Source organism: Lissotriton vulgaris, unplaced genomic scaffold (assembly GCF_964263255.1).
Source record: "Lissotriton vulgaris unplaced genomic scaffold, aLisVul1.2 SCAFFOLD_714, whole genome shotgun sequence".
In the NCBI taxonomy this organism is placed as follows: Eukaryota; Metazoa; Chordata; class Amphibia; order Caudata; family Salamandridae; genus Lissotriton; species Lissotriton vulgaris.
The window spans coordinates 710057-724852 of NW_028248223.1; the positions used below are offsets into that span (position 1 = coordinate 710057).

At 33.7% G+C, this 14796-nt stretch overlaps 12 non-coding genes across 12 annotated transcripts; 6 read left to right on the forward strand and 6 right to left on the reverse strand.

Annotated features, from left to right (window-relative positions):
- Nucleotides 1-122: 122 nt before the first annotated feature.
- On the reverse strand, nucleotides 123-194 carry TRNAQ-CUG (transfer RNA glutamine (anticodon CUG)). The gene has a single exon. It is a non-coding gene; the product is annotated as a tRNA-Gln (tRNA).
- Nucleotides 195-1741: 1547 nt separating this feature from the next.
- On the forward strand, nucleotides 1742-1813 carry TRNAQ-UUG (transfer RNA glutamine (anticodon UUG)). Its single transcript has one exon. It is a non-coding gene; the product is annotated as a tRNA-Gln (tRNA).
- An 826-nt stretch (nucleotides 1814-2639) lies between these two features.
- On the reverse strand, nucleotides 2640-2711 carry TRNAQ-CUG (transfer RNA glutamine (anticodon CUG)). The gene has a single exon. It is a non-coding gene; the product is annotated as a tRNA-Gln (tRNA).
- Nucleotides 2712-4257: 1546 nt separating this feature from the next.
- On the forward strand, nucleotides 4258-4329 carry TRNAQ-UUG (transfer RNA glutamine (anticodon UUG)). The gene has a single exon. It is a non-coding gene; the product is annotated as a tRNA-Gln (tRNA).
- Nucleotides 4330-5155: 826 nt separating this feature from the next.
- On the reverse strand, nucleotides 5156-5227 carry TRNAQ-CUG (transfer RNA glutamine (anticodon CUG)). Its single transcript has one exon. It is a non-coding gene; the product is annotated as a tRNA-Gln (tRNA).
- A 1547-nt stretch (nucleotides 5228-6774) lies between these two features.
- TRNAQ-UUG (transfer RNA glutamine (anticodon UUG)) lies at nucleotides 6775-6846 on the forward strand. The gene has a single exon. It is a non-coding gene; the product is annotated as a tRNA-Gln (tRNA).
- Nucleotides 6847-7672: 826 nt separating this feature from the next.
- Nucleotides 7673-7744, reverse strand: TRNAQ-CUG (transfer RNA glutamine (anticodon CUG)). The gene has a single exon. It is a non-coding gene; the product is annotated as a tRNA-Gln (tRNA).
- A 1547-nt stretch (nucleotides 7745-9291) lies between these two features.
- TRNAQ-UUG (transfer RNA glutamine (anticodon UUG)) lies at nucleotides 9292-9363 on the forward strand. Its single transcript has one exon. It is a non-coding gene; the product is annotated as a tRNA-Gln (tRNA).
- Nucleotides 9364-10189: 826 nt separating this feature from the next.
- Nucleotides 10190-10261, reverse strand: TRNAQ-CUG (transfer RNA glutamine (anticodon CUG)). Its single transcript has one exon. It is a non-coding gene; the product is annotated as a tRNA-Gln (tRNA).
- A 1547-nt stretch (nucleotides 10262-11808) lies between these two features.
- TRNAQ-UUG (transfer RNA glutamine (anticodon UUG)) lies at nucleotides 11809-11880 on the forward strand. The gene has a single exon. It is a non-coding gene; the product is annotated as a tRNA-Gln (tRNA).
- An 826-nt stretch (nucleotides 11881-12706) lies between these two features.
- TRNAQ-CUG (transfer RNA glutamine (anticodon CUG)) lies at nucleotides 12707-12778 on the reverse strand. The gene has a single exon. It is a non-coding gene; the product is annotated as a tRNA-Gln (tRNA).
- Nucleotides 12779-14325: 1547 nt separating this feature from the next.
- On the forward strand, nucleotides 14326-14397 carry TRNAQ-UUG (transfer RNA glutamine (anticodon UUG)). The gene has a single exon. It is a non-coding gene; the product is annotated as a tRNA-Gln (tRNA).
- The last annotated feature ends 399 nt before the right edge of the window (nucleotides 14398-14796 follow it).

Here is a 14796-nt window from a genome sequence, read left to right on the forward strand (position 1 = left end):
AGCCATGTATACATAGATACATACTTATACGTTGATAAGTTTCAGTATAAAGCTTTGACGTTATGTTTTTCCAAGTCCAAATTCTAAGAAATTAGTGAAATATTAAATCTCATAATTCAAGCAGGTCCCACCGAGATTTGAACTCGGATCGCTGGATTCAGAGTCCAGAGTGCTAACCATTACACCATGGAACCCCGCCATACATGAGGGCTTTTTCCATTGAGACAAAAGAGAGCGCATCAGTGCGGGGGCTTTTCTTACATTGATGAAAAGATATCTCAGTTGAATGCTCATAGTGTAAAGAGCGATTATGTGATTTGATTCTTTTCAGCTACATTCTTCATAACAGTGTTAAATGTGCAAACGTTTATCAGGGCATGCAATTTACAAAATAATGATCATCTTTGACTGAAGAATATTAAAACATTCTACATTTCCAAACTACTACATCCATTTCTCTGTCTCTCACATGGGTGGCTCCAAAGAGCAATGGTTGGCACTTTGGACTTTGCATGCAAAGGTACCAGTCCAATTCTTTGAGGTACTTCTTTACTACTCTTGACCTTTTCCATTTCTGTCATCTTTGTTTATTTATAGCTCTAATCCAACACCAGTAGGTTGAAAGAGACAAATATTGACTCCTTTCAAAATGTCCAACAGCTTGAACAAGTTACAGAAATACAAACTTTATAATACTTTTACATCACATTCCTAGACAAAGTAGTGTGACATTACAAAATCCTATCCTGTTTTTCTCACATGCATTTCAGAGGGCTGATTCCCAGCATTCCTTTTTGAAGATTTCCACACTATTGATAAGGCGAATATAGCACATTTTGAAAGAGATGTTTTCTTAAATCAAACCTAGAGAACCACAATGACGGTATCATTCAGATAGTAGAAATGTTTTTTGTATATTAGTATGGAAGTTGTGAAATAAAATATTTCTCATGCTGATTTTCAACAGTCGATCTGCAATCATGAAATATAAGCTTTTGCTTGGAGGCCTCAAAGGTACTGATCTAATTTTCTTTTTTAAAATTATTCACAGATCGTTTGATATGCTTTGTACAAATCAACTATGTTGTTAGATCAAAATTGATTAAAAAGTGACTATCTCAATTTCAGGACATATAGACGAGGAAGGAGAAGGCGCTCATGTTTCAAATGCGGAGAGGCAACAACTGTTCATTATTTTCACCTCTATTAATTATATGTATTTTTATAATGTATATATTTATATTTTCCGATAAATATACATAGACATATAGCGATATATAGGGAGATACATACATATAAGTTGATACGTACAAGTTTATAAGTAAATGAGATGTTTTTCCAATTAATACTTCTAAGAACTGAATGGAAACAAAATCGTAAAGTTTAGATAAGTCCCACTGAGCTTTGTACTTAGATCCCTGTTTTCAGAGTCCAGATTGACAAGCATAACACCATCAACCCACCTGTACCAGGTTGAGCTTTCCGTTTTGACAGAAGAGATTGCATTCACAGGGAAATCTTAATTTTTATTGCAAAATCTTATCTCACATAAAAAGTACTGTTCAACAGAGTCATAGCGTTACTTGAGTCCTTTGTGCAACATACTTCCCTAACATAGTTCAATGGGCAAAAGTTGAACAGAATAGAAAAGTAATACAATTCTGTTTGTCTTTGACTGTAGAAAATAAAAAATGTGAAATGTCCACATTGCTGCAGCAATTTGCTCCCCTGTCACATGGGAGGTTCCATGGTGTAATGGTTAGCACTTTGGACTTTGAATCCAAGGATCCGAGTTCAAATCTCGGTGGGACCACTTTCATGACTTATGACCAAATCTTTTTCTGTCAAGTGTATTCATAAATATCATAAATCTAACACGGGTAGAGTGAAACATTAATTTATTGATTGTATTTTAAAAGTCTATTTGATGTGAGCAAATTATAGAACTTTTAGAAAACATGGAAATTAAATGGCTCAAAATAATGAGACATTTTGTGAGCTGACTCTGTTTTCTCAAACTCATCACAAGGGGCTGATGCAAGATATTACTTGTTTAAATCTTACTGTTATTGATAAGGGGAACAAGGAACTTTTTTAATTGGAAAGCCTTCATTAAAAGAAAACTTGAGGAATCAAATTGTGTATTTTGGGGGCAGAAGAGATGAACTTTTAAATAACAATCTTGAAATTCAGACACACAGATATTTACACTCTGTTTTTCTAAAGTAAATCCATAACCATGAAGTAGAATCTTTCGAAAGACATGTCAGATGTATTAATCTGAATTCCTCTTTCAAAGAAATGCACAATTAAATGCACTGTGTAAGTCAAGAATGTTGTCAGATAAGAAATCAGCAAAATTAACTATCTTATTACTGATCATACAGATGAGAAAGAAAAAGAACCTCTTGCTCAAATTGTGGATGGGAAAGAACAGTTTTTAGCTTTCAGCTTCTGTACTTATGTTTATGATTAATTCATTTCTTTATATTGTATTATCGCTATCTAGATGGATATAGCCATGTATACATAGATACATACTTATACGTTGATAAGTTTCAGTATAAAGCTTTGACGTTATGTTTTTCCAAGTCCAAATTCTAAGAAATTAGTGAAATATTAAATCTCATAATTCAAGCAGGTCCCACCGAGATTTGAACTCGGATCACTGGATTCAGAGTCCAGAGTGCTAACCATTACACCATGGAACCCCGCCATACATGAGGGCTTTTTCCATTGAGACAAAAGAGAGCGCATCAGTGCGGGGGCTTTTCTTACATTGATGAAAAGATATCTCAGTTGAATGCTCATAGTGTAAAGAGCGATAATGTGATTTGATTCTTTTCAGCTACATTCTTCATAACAGTGTTAAATGTGCAAACGTTTATCAGGGCATGCAATTTACAAAATAATGATCATCTTTGACTGAAGAATATTAAAACATTCTACATTTCCAAACTACTACATCCATTTCTCTGTCTCTCACATGGGTGGCTCCAAAGAGCAATGGTTGGCACTTTGGACTTTGCATGCAAAGGTACCAGTCCAATTCTTTGAGGTACTTCTTTACTACTCTTGACCTTTTCCATTTCTGTCATCTTTGTTTATTTATAGCTCTAATCCAACACCAGTAGGTTGAAAGAGACAAATATTGACTCCTTTCAAAATGTCCAACAGCTTGAACAAGTTACAGAAATACGAACTTTATAATACTTTTACATCACATTCCTAGACAAAGTAGTGTGACATTACAAAATCCTATCCTGTTTTTCTCACATGCATTTCAGAGGGCTGATTCCCAGCATTCCTTTTTGAAGATTTCCACACTATTGATAAGGCGAATATAGCACATTTTGAAAGAGATGTTTTCTTAAATCAAACCTAGAGAACCACAATGACGGTATCATTCAGATAGTAGAAATGTTTTTTGTATATTAGTATGGAAGTTGTGAAATAAAATATTTCTCATGCTGATTTTCAACAGTCGATCTGCAATCATGAAATATAAGCTTTTGCTTGGAGGCCTCAAAGGTACTGATCTAATTTTCTTTTTTAAATTATTCACAGATCGTATGATATGCTTTGTACAAATCAACTATGTTGTTAGATCAAAATTGATTAAAAAGTGACTATCTCAATTTCAGGACATATAGACGAGGAAGGAGAAGGCGCTCATGTTTCAAATGCGGAGAGGCAACAACTGTTCATTATTTTCACCTCTATTAATTATATGTATTTTTATAATGTATATATTTATATTTTCCGATAAATATACATAGACATATAGCGATATATAGGGAGATACATACATATAAGTTGATACGTACAAGTTTATAAGTAAATGAGATGTTTTTCCAATTAATACTTCTAAGAACTGAATGGAAACAAAATCGTAAAGTTTAGATAAGTCCCACTGAGCTTTGTACTTAGATCCCTGTTTTCAGAGTCCAGATTGACAAGCATAACACCATCAACCCACCTGTACCAGGTTGAGCTTTCCGTTTTGACAGAAGAGATTGCATTCACAGGGAAATCTTAATTTTTATTGCAAAATCTTATCTCACATAAAAAGTACTGTTCAACAGAGTCATAGCGTTACTTGAGTCCTTTGTGCAACATACTTCCCTAACATAGTTCAATGGGCAAAAGTTGAACAGAATAGAAAAGTAATACAATTCTGTTTGTCTTTGACTGTAGAAAATAAAAAATGTGAAATGTCCACATTGCTGCAGCAATTTGCTCCCCTGTCACATGGGAGGTTCCATGGTGTAATGGTTAGCACTTTGGACTTTGAATCCAAGGATCCGAGTTCAAATCTCGGTGGGACCACTTTCATGACTTATGACCAAATCTTTTTCTGTCAAGTGTATTCATAAATATCATAAATCTAACACGGGTAGAGTGAAACATTAATTTATTGATTGTATTTTAAAAGTCTATTTGATGTGAGCAAATTATAGAACTTTTAGAAAACATGGAAATTAAATGGCTCAAAATAATGAGACATTTTGTGAGCTGACTCCGCTTTCTCAAACTCATTACAAGGGGCTGATGCAAGATATTACTTGTTTAAATCTTACTGGTATTGATAAGGGGAACAAGGAACTTTTTTAATTGGAAAGCCTTCATTAAAAGAAAACTTGAGGAATCAAATTATGTATTTTGGGGGCAGAAGAGATGAACTTTTAAATAACAATCTTGAAATTCAGACACACAGATATTTACACTCTGTTTTTCTAAAGTAAATCCATAACCATGAAGTAGAATCTTTCGAAAGACATGTCAGATGTATTAATCTGAATTCCTCTTTCAAAGAAATGCACAATTAAATGCACTGTGTAAGTCAAGAATGTTGTCAGATAAGAAATCAGCAAAATTAACTATCTTATTACTGATCATACAGATGAGAAAGAAAAAGAACCTCCTGCTCAAATTGTGGATGGGAAAGAACAGTTTTTAGTTTTCAGCTTCTGTACTTATGTTTATGATTAATTCATTTCTTTATATTGTATTATCGCTATCTAGATGGATATAGCCATGTATACATAGATACATACTTATACGTTGATAAGTTTCAGTTTAAAGCTTTGACGTTATGTTTTTCCAAGTCCAAATTCTAAGAAATTAGTGAAATATTAAATCTCATAATTCAAGCAGGTCCCACCGAGATTTGAACTCGGATCGCTGGATTCAGAGTCCAGAGTGCTAACCATTACACCATGGAACCCAGCCATACACGAGAGCTTTTTCCATTGAGACAAAAGAGAGCGCATCAGTGCGGGGGCTTTTCTTACATTGATGAAAAGATATCTCAGTTGAATGCTCATAGTGTAAAGAGCGATAATATGATTTGATTCTTTTCAGCTACATTCTCCATAACAGTGTTAAATGTGCAAACGTTTATCAGGACATGCAATTTACAAAATAATGATCATCTTTGAATGAAGAATATTAAAACATTCTACATTTCCAAACTACTACATCCATTTCTCTGTCTCTCACATGGGTGGCTCCAAAGAGCAATGGTTGGCACTTTGGACTTTGCATGCAAAGGTACCAGTCCAATTCTTTGAGGTACTTCTTTACTACTCTTGACCTTTTCCATTTCTGTCATCTTTGTTTATTGATAGCTCTAATCCAACACCAGTAGGTTGAAAGAGACAAATATTGACTCCTTTCAAAATGTCCAACAGCTTGAACAAGTTACAGAAATACAAACTTTATAATACTTTTACATCACATTCCTAGACAAAGTAGTGTGACATTACAAAATCCTATCCTGTTTTTCTCACATGCATTTCAGAGGGCTGATTCCCAGCATTCCTTTTTGAAGATTTCCACACTATTGATAAGGCGAATATAGCACATTTTGAAAGAGATGTTTTCTTAAATCAAACCTAGAGAACCACAATGACGGTATCATTCAGATAGTAGAAATGTTTTTTGTATATTAGTATGGAAGTTGTGAAATAAAATATTTCTCATGCTGATTTTCAACAGTCGATCTGCAATCATGAAATATAAGCTTTTGCTTGGAGGCCTCAAAGGTACTGATCTAATTTTCTTTTTTAAAATTATTCACAGATCGTTTGATATGCTTTGTACAAATCAACTATGTTGTTAGATCAAAATTGATTAAAAAGTGACTATCTCAATTTCAGGACATATAGACGAGGAAGGAGAAGGCGCTCATGTTTCAAATGCGGAGAGGCAACAACTGTTCATTATTTTCACCTCTATTAATTATATGTATTTTTATAATGTATATATTTATATTTTCCGATAAATATACATAGACATATAGCGATATATAGGGAGATACATACATATAAGTTGATACGTACAAGTTTATAAGTAAATGAGATGTTTTTCCAATTAATACTTCTAAGAACTGAATGGAAACAAAATCGTAAAGTTTAGATAAGTCCCACTGAGCTTTGTACTTAGATCCCTGTTTTCAGAGTCCAGATTGACAAGCATAACACCATCAACCCACCTGTACCAGGTTGAGCTTTCCGTTTTGACAGAAGAGATTGCATTCACAGGGAAATCTTAATTTTTATTGCAAAATCTTATCTCACATAAAAAGTACTGTTCAACAGAGTCATAGCGTTACTTGAGTCCTTTGTGCAACATACTTCCCTAACATAGTTCAATGGGCAAAAGTTGAACAGAATAGAAAAGTAATACAATTCTGTTTGTCTTTGACTGTAGAAAATAAAAAATGTGAAATGTCCACATTGCTGCAGCAATTTGCTCCCCTGTCACATGGGAGGTTCCATGGTGTAATGGTTAGCACTTTGGACTTTGAATCCAAGGATCCGAGTTCAAATCTCGGTGGGACCACTTTCATGACTTATGACCAAATCTTTTTCTGTCAAGTGTATTCATAAATATCATAAATCTAACACGGGTAGAGTGAAACATTAATTTATTGATTGTATTTTAAAAGTCTATTTGATGTGAGCAAATTATAGAACTTTTAGAAAACATGGAAATTAAATGGCTCAAAATAATGAGACATTTTGTGAGCTGACTCTGTTTTCTCAAACTCATCACAAGGGGCTGATGCAAGATATTACTTGTTTAAATCTTACTGTTATTGATAAGGGGAACAAGGAACTTTTTTAATTGGAAAGCCTTCATTAAAAGAAAACTTGAGGAATCAAATTGTGTATTTTGGGGGCAGAAGAGATGAACTTTTAAATAACAATCTTGAAATTCAGACACACAGATATTTACACTCTGTTTTTCTAAAGTAAATCCATAACCATGAAGTAGAATCTTTCGAAAGACATGTCAGATGTATTAATCTGAATTCCTCTTTCAAAGAAATGCACAATTAAATGCACTGTGTAAGTCAAGAATGTTGTCAGATAAGAAATCAGCAAAATTAACTATCTTATTACTGATCATACAGATGAGAAAGAAAAAGAACCTCTTGCTCAAATTGTGGATGGGAAAGAACAGTTTTTAGCTTTCAGCTTCTGTACTTATGTTTATGATTAATTCATTTCTTTATATTGTATTATCGCTATCTAGATGGATATAGCCATGTATACATAGATACATACTTATACGTTGATAAGTTTCAGTATAAAGCTTTGACGTTATGTTTTTCCAAGTCCAAATTCTAAGAAATTAGTGAAATATTAAATCTCATAATTCAAGCAGGTCCCACCGAGATTTGAACTCGGATCGCTGGATTCAGAGTCCAGAGTGCTAACCATTACACCATGGAACCCCGCCATACATGAGGGCTTTTTCCATTGAGACAAAAGAGAGCGCATCAGTGCGGGGGCTTTTCTTACATTGATGAAAAGATATCTCAGTTGAATGCTCATAGTGTAAAGAGCGATAATGTGATTTGATTCTTTTCAGCTACATTCTTCATAACAGTGTTAAATGTGCAAACGTTTATCAGGGAATGCAATTTACAAAATAATGATCATCTTTGACTGAAGAATATTAAAACATTCTACATTTCCAAACTACTACATCCATTTCTCTGTCTCTCACATGGGTGGCTCCAAAGAGCAATGGTTGGCACTTTGGACTTTGCATGCAAAGGTACCAGTCCAATTCTTTGAGGTACTTCTTTACTACTCTTGACCTTTTCCATTTCTGTCATCTTTGTTTATTTATAGCTCTAATCCAACACCAGTAGGTTGAAAGAGACAAATATTGACTCCTTTCAAAATGTCCAACAGCTTGAACAAGTTACAGAAATACGAACTTTATAATACTTTTACATCACATTCCTAGACAAAGTAGTGTGACATTACAAAATCCTATCCTGTTTTTCTCACATGCATTTCAGAGGGCTGATTCCCAGCATTCCTTTTTGAAGATTTCCACACTATTGATAAGGCGAATATAGCACATTTTGAAAGAGATGTTTTCTTAAATCAAACCTAGAGAACCACAATGACGGTATCATTCAGATAGTAGAAATGTTTTTTGTATATTAGTATGGAAGTTGTGAAATAAAATATTTCTCATGCTGATTTTCAACAGTCGATCTGCAATCATGAAATATAAGCTTTTGCTTGGAGGCCTCAAAGGTACTGATCTAATTTTCTTTTTTAAAATTATTCACAGATCGTATGATATGCTTTGTACAAATCAACTATGTTGTTAGATCAAAATTGATTAAAAAGTGACTATCTCAATTTCAGGACATATAGACGAGGAAGGAGAAGGCGCTCATGTTTCAAATGCGGAGAGGCAACAACTGTTCATTATTTTCACCTCTATTAATTATATGTATTTTTATAATGTATATATTTATATTTTCCGATAAATATACATAGACATATAGCGATATATAGGGAGATACATACATATAAGTTGATACGTACAAGTTTATAAGTAAATGAGATGTTTTTCCAATTAATACTTCTAAGAACTGAATGGAAACAAAATCGTAAAGTTTAGATAAGTCCCACTGAGCTTTGTACTTAGATCCCTGTTTTCAGAGTCCAGATTGACAAGCATAACACCATCAACCCACCTGTACCAGGTTGAGCTTTCCGTTTTGACAGAAGAGATTGCATTCACAGGGAAATCTTAATTTTTATTGCAAAATCTTATCTCACATAAAAAGTACTGTTCAACAGAGTCATAGCGTTACTTGAGTCCTTTGTGCAACATACTTCCCTAACATAGTTCAATGGGCAAAAGTTGAACAGAATAGAAAAGTAATACAATTCTGTTTGTCTTTGACTGTAGAAAATAAAAAATGTGAAATGTCCACATTGCTGCAGCAATTTGCTCCCCTGTCACATGGGAGGTTCCATGGTGTAATGGTTAGCACTTTGGACTTTGAATCCAAGGATCCGAGTTCAAATCTCGGTGGGACCACTTTCATGACTTATGACCAAATCTTTTTCTGTCAAGTGTATTCATAAATATCATAAATCTAACACGGGTAGAGTGAAACATTAATTTATTGATTGTATTTTAAAAGTCTATTTGATGTGAGCAAATTATAGAACTTTTAGAAAACATGGAAATTAAATGGCTCAAAATAATGAGACATTTTGTGAGCTGACTCCGCTTTCTCAAACTCATTACAAGGGGCTGATGCAAGATATTACTTGTTTAAATCTTACTGGTATTGATAAGGGGAACAAGGAACTTTTTTAATTGGAAAGCCTTCATTAAAAGAAAACTTGAGGAATCAAATTGTGTATTTTGGGGGCAGAAGAGATGAACTTTTAAATAACAATCTTGAAATTCAGACACACAGATATTTACACTCTGTTTTTCTAAAGTAAATCCATAACCATGAAGTAGAATCTTTCGAAAGACATGTCAGATGTATTAATCTGAATTCCTCTTTCAAAGAAATGCACAATTAAATGCACTGTGTAAGTCAAGAATGTTGTCAGATAAGAAATCAGCAAAATTAACTATCTTATTACTGATCATACAGATGAGAAAGAAAAAGAACCTCCTGCTCAAATTGTGGATGGGAAAGAACAGTTTTTAGTTTTCAGCTTCTGTACTTATGTTTATGATTAATTCATTTCTTTATATTGTATTATCGCTATCTAGATGGATATAGCCATGTATACATAGATACATACTTATACGTTGATAAGTTTCAGTTTAAAGCTTTGACGTTATGTTTTTCCAAGTCCAAATTCTAAGAAATTAGTGAAATATTAAATCTCATAATTCAAGCAGGTCCCACCGAGATTTGAACTCGGATCGCTGGATTCAGAGTCCAGAGTGCTAACCATTACACCATGGAACCCAGCCATACACGAGAGCTTTTTCCATTGAGACAAAAGAGAGCGCATCAGTGCGGGGGCTTTTCTTACATTGATGAAAAGATATCTCAGTTGAATGCTCATAGTGTAAAGAGCGATAATATGATTTGATTCTTTTCAGCTACATTCTCCATAACAGTGTTAAATGTGCAAACGTTTATCAGGACATGCAATTTACAAAATAATGATCATCTTTGAATGAAGAATATTAAAACATTCTACATTTCCAAACTACTACATCCATTTCTCTGTCTCTCACATGGGTGGCTCCAAAGAGCAATGGTTGGCACTTTGGACTTTGCATGCAAAGGTACCAGTCCAATTCTTTGAGGTACTTCTTTACTACTCTTGACCTTTTCCATTTCTGTCATCTTTGTTTATTGATAGCTCTAATCCAACACCAGTAGGTTGAAAGAGACAAATATTGACTCCTTTCAAAATGTCCAACAGCTTGAACAAGTTACAGAAATACGAACTTTATAATACTTTTACATCACATTCCTAGACAAAATAGTGTGACATTACAAAATCCTATCCTGTTTTTCTCAAATGCATTTCAGAGGGCTGATTCCCAGCATTCCTTTTTGAAGATTTCCACACTATTGATAAGGCGAATATAGCACATTTTGAAAGAGATGTTTTCTTAAATCAAACCTAGAGAACCACAATGACGGTATCATTCAGATAGTAGAAATGTTTTTTGTATATTAGTATGGAAGTTGTGAAATAAAACATTTCTCATGCTGATTTTCAACAGTCGATCTGCAATCATGAAATATAAGCTTTTGCTTGGAGGCCTCAAAGGTACTGATCTAATTTTCTTTTTTAAAATTATTCACAGATCGTATGATATGCTTTGTACAAATCAACTATGTTGTTAGATCAAAATTGATTAAAAAGTGACTATCTCAATTTCAGGACATATAGAAGAGGAAGGAGAAGGCGCTCATGTTTCAAATGCGGAGAGGCAACAACTGTTCATTATTTTCACCTCTATTAATTATATGTATTTTTATAATGTATATATTTATATTTTCCGATAAATATACATAGACATATAGCGATATATAGGGAGATACATACATATAAGTTGATACGTACAAGTTTATAAGTAAATGAGATGTTTTTCCAATTAATACTTCTAAGAACTGAATGGAAACAAAATCGTAAAGTTTAGATAAGTCCCACTGAGCTTTGTTCTTAGATCCCTGTTTTCAGAGTCCAGATTGACAAGCATAACACCATCAACCCACCTGTACCAGGTTGAGCTTTCCGTTTTGACAGAAGAGATTGCATTCACAGGGAAATCTTAATTTTTATTGCAAAATCTTATCTCACATAAAAAGTACTGTTCAACAGAGTCATAGCGTTACTTGAGTCCTTTGTGCAACATACTTCCCTAACATAGTTCAATGGGCAAAAGTTGAACAGAATAGAAAAGTAATACAATTCTGTTTGTCTTTGACTGTAGAAAATAAAAAATGTGAAATGTCCACATTGCTGCAGCAATTTGCTCCCCTGTCACATGGGAGGTTCCATGGTGTAATGGTTAGCACTTTGGACTTTGAATCCAAGGATCCGAGTTCAAATCTCGGTGGGACCACTTTCATGACTTATGACCAAATCTTTTTCTGTCAAGTGTATTCATAAATATCATAAATCTAACACGGGTAGAGTGAAACATTAATTTATTGATTGTATTTTAAAAGTCTATTTGATGTGAGCAAATTATAGAACTTTTAGAAAACATGGAAATTAAATGGCTCAAAATAATGAGACATTTTGTGAGCTGACTCTGTTTTCTCAAACTCATCACAAGGGGCTGATGCAAGATATTACTTGTTTAAATCTTACTGTTATTGATAAGGGGAACAAGGAACTTTTTTAATTGGAAAGCCTTCATTAAAAGAAAACTTGAGGAATCAAATTGTGTATTTTGGGGGCAGAAGAGATGAACTTTTAAATAACAATCTTGAAATTCAGACACACAGATATTTACACTCTGTTTTTCTAAAGTAAATCCATAACCATGAAGTAGAATCTTTCGAAAGACATGTCAGATGTATTAATCTGAATTCCTCTTTCAAAGAAATGCACAATTAAATGCACTGTGTAAGTCAAGAATGTTGTCAGATAAGAAATCAGCAAAATTAACTATCTTATTACTGATCATACAGATGAGAAAGAAAAAGAACCTCTTGCTCAAATTGTGGATGGGAAAGAACAGTTTTTAGCTTTCAGCTTCTGTACTTATGTTTATGATTAATTCATTTCTTTATATTGTATTATCGCTATCTAGATGGATATAGCCATGTATACATAGATACATACTTATACGTTGATAAGTTTCAGTATAAAGCTTTGACGTTATGTTTTTCCAAGTCCAAATTCTAAGAAATTAGTGAAATATTAAATCTCATAATTCAAGCAGGTCCCACCGAGATTTGAACTCGGATCGCTGGATTCAGAGTCCAGAGTGCTAACCATTACACCATGGAACCCCGCCATACATGAGGGCTTTTTCCATTGAGACAAAAGAGAGCGCATCAGTGCGGGGGCTTTTCTTACATTGATGAAAAGATATCTCAGTTGAATGCTCATAGTGTAAAGAGCGATAATGTGATTTGATTCTTTTCAGCTACATTCTTCATAACAGTGTTAAATGTGCAAACGTTTATCAGGGCATGCAATTTACAAAATAATGATCATCTTTGACTGAAGAATATTAAAACATTCTACATTTCCAAACTACTACATCCATTTCTCTGTCTCTCACATGGGTGGCTCCAAAGAGCAATGGTTGGCACTTTGGACTTTGCATGCAAAGGTACCAGTCCAATTCTTTGAGGTACTTCTTTACTACTCTTGACCTTTTCCATTTCTGTCATCTTTGTTTATTTATAGCTTTAATCCAACACCAGTAGGTTGAAAGAGACAAATATTGACTCCTTTCAAAATGTCCAACAGCTTGAACAAGTTACAGAAATACGAACTTTATAATACTTTTACATCACATTCCTAGACAAAGTAGTGTGACATTACAAAATCCTATCCTGTTTTTCTCACATGCATTTCAGAGGGCTGATTCCCAGCATTCCTTTTTGAAGATTTCCACACTATTGATAAGGCGAATATAGCACATTTTGAAAGAGATGTTTTCTTAAATCAAACCTAGAGAACCACAATGACGGTATCATTCAGATAGTAGAAATGTTTTTTGTATATTAGTATGGAAGTTGTGAAATAAAATATTTCTCATGCTGATTTTCAACAGTCGATCTGCAATCATGAAATATAAGCTTTTGCTTGGAGGCCTCAAAGGTACTGATCTAATTTTCTTTTTTAAAATTATTCACAGATCGTATGATATGCTTTGTACAAATCAACTATGTTGTTAGATCAAAATTGATTAAAAAGTGACTATCTCAATTTCAGGACATATAGACGAGGAAGGAGAAGGCGCTCATGTTTCAAATGCGGAGAGGCAACAACTGTTCATTATTTTCACCTCTATTAATTATATGTATTTTTATAATGTATATATTTATATTTTCCGATAAATATACATAGACATATAGCGATATATAGGGAGATACATACATATAAGTTGATACGTACAAGTTTATAAGTAAATGAGATGTTTTTCCAATTAATACTTCTAAGAACTGAATGGAACCAAAATCGTAAAGTTTAGATAAGTCCCACTGAGCTTTGTACTTAGATCCCTGTTTTCAGAGTCCAGATTGACAAGCATAACACCATCAACCCACCTGTACCAGGTTGAGCTTTCCGTTTTGACAGAAGAGATTGCATTCACAGGGAAATCTTAATTTTTATTGCAAAATCTTATCTCACATAAAAAGTACTGTTCAACAGAGTCATAGCGTTACTTGAGTCCTTTGTGCAACATACTTCCCTAACATAGTTCAATGGGCAAAAGTTGAACAGAATAGAAAAGTAATACAATTCTGTTTGTCTTTGACTGTAGAAAATAAAAAATGTGAAATGTCCACATTGCTGCAGCAATTTGCTCCCCTGTCACATGGGAGGTTCCATGGTGTAATGGTTAGCACTTTGGACTTTGAATCCAAGGATCCGAGTTCAAATCTCGGTGGGACCACTTTCATGACTTATGACCAAATCTTTTTCTGTCAAGTGTATTCATAAATATCATAAATCTAACACGGGTAGAGTGAAACATTAATTTATTGATTGTATTTTAAAAGTCTATTTGATGTGAGCAAATTATAGAACTTTTAGAAAACATGGAAATTAAATGGCTCAAAATAATGAGACATTTTGTGAGCTGACTCTGTTTTCTCAAACTCATCACAAGGGGCTGATGCAAGATATTACTTGTTTAAATCTTACTGTTATTGATAAGGGGAACAAGGAACTTTTTTAATTGGAAAGCCTTCATTAAAAGAAAACTTGAGGAATCAAATTGTGTATTTTGGGGGCAGAAGAGATGAACTTTTAAATAACAATCTTGAAATTCAGACACACAGATATTTACACT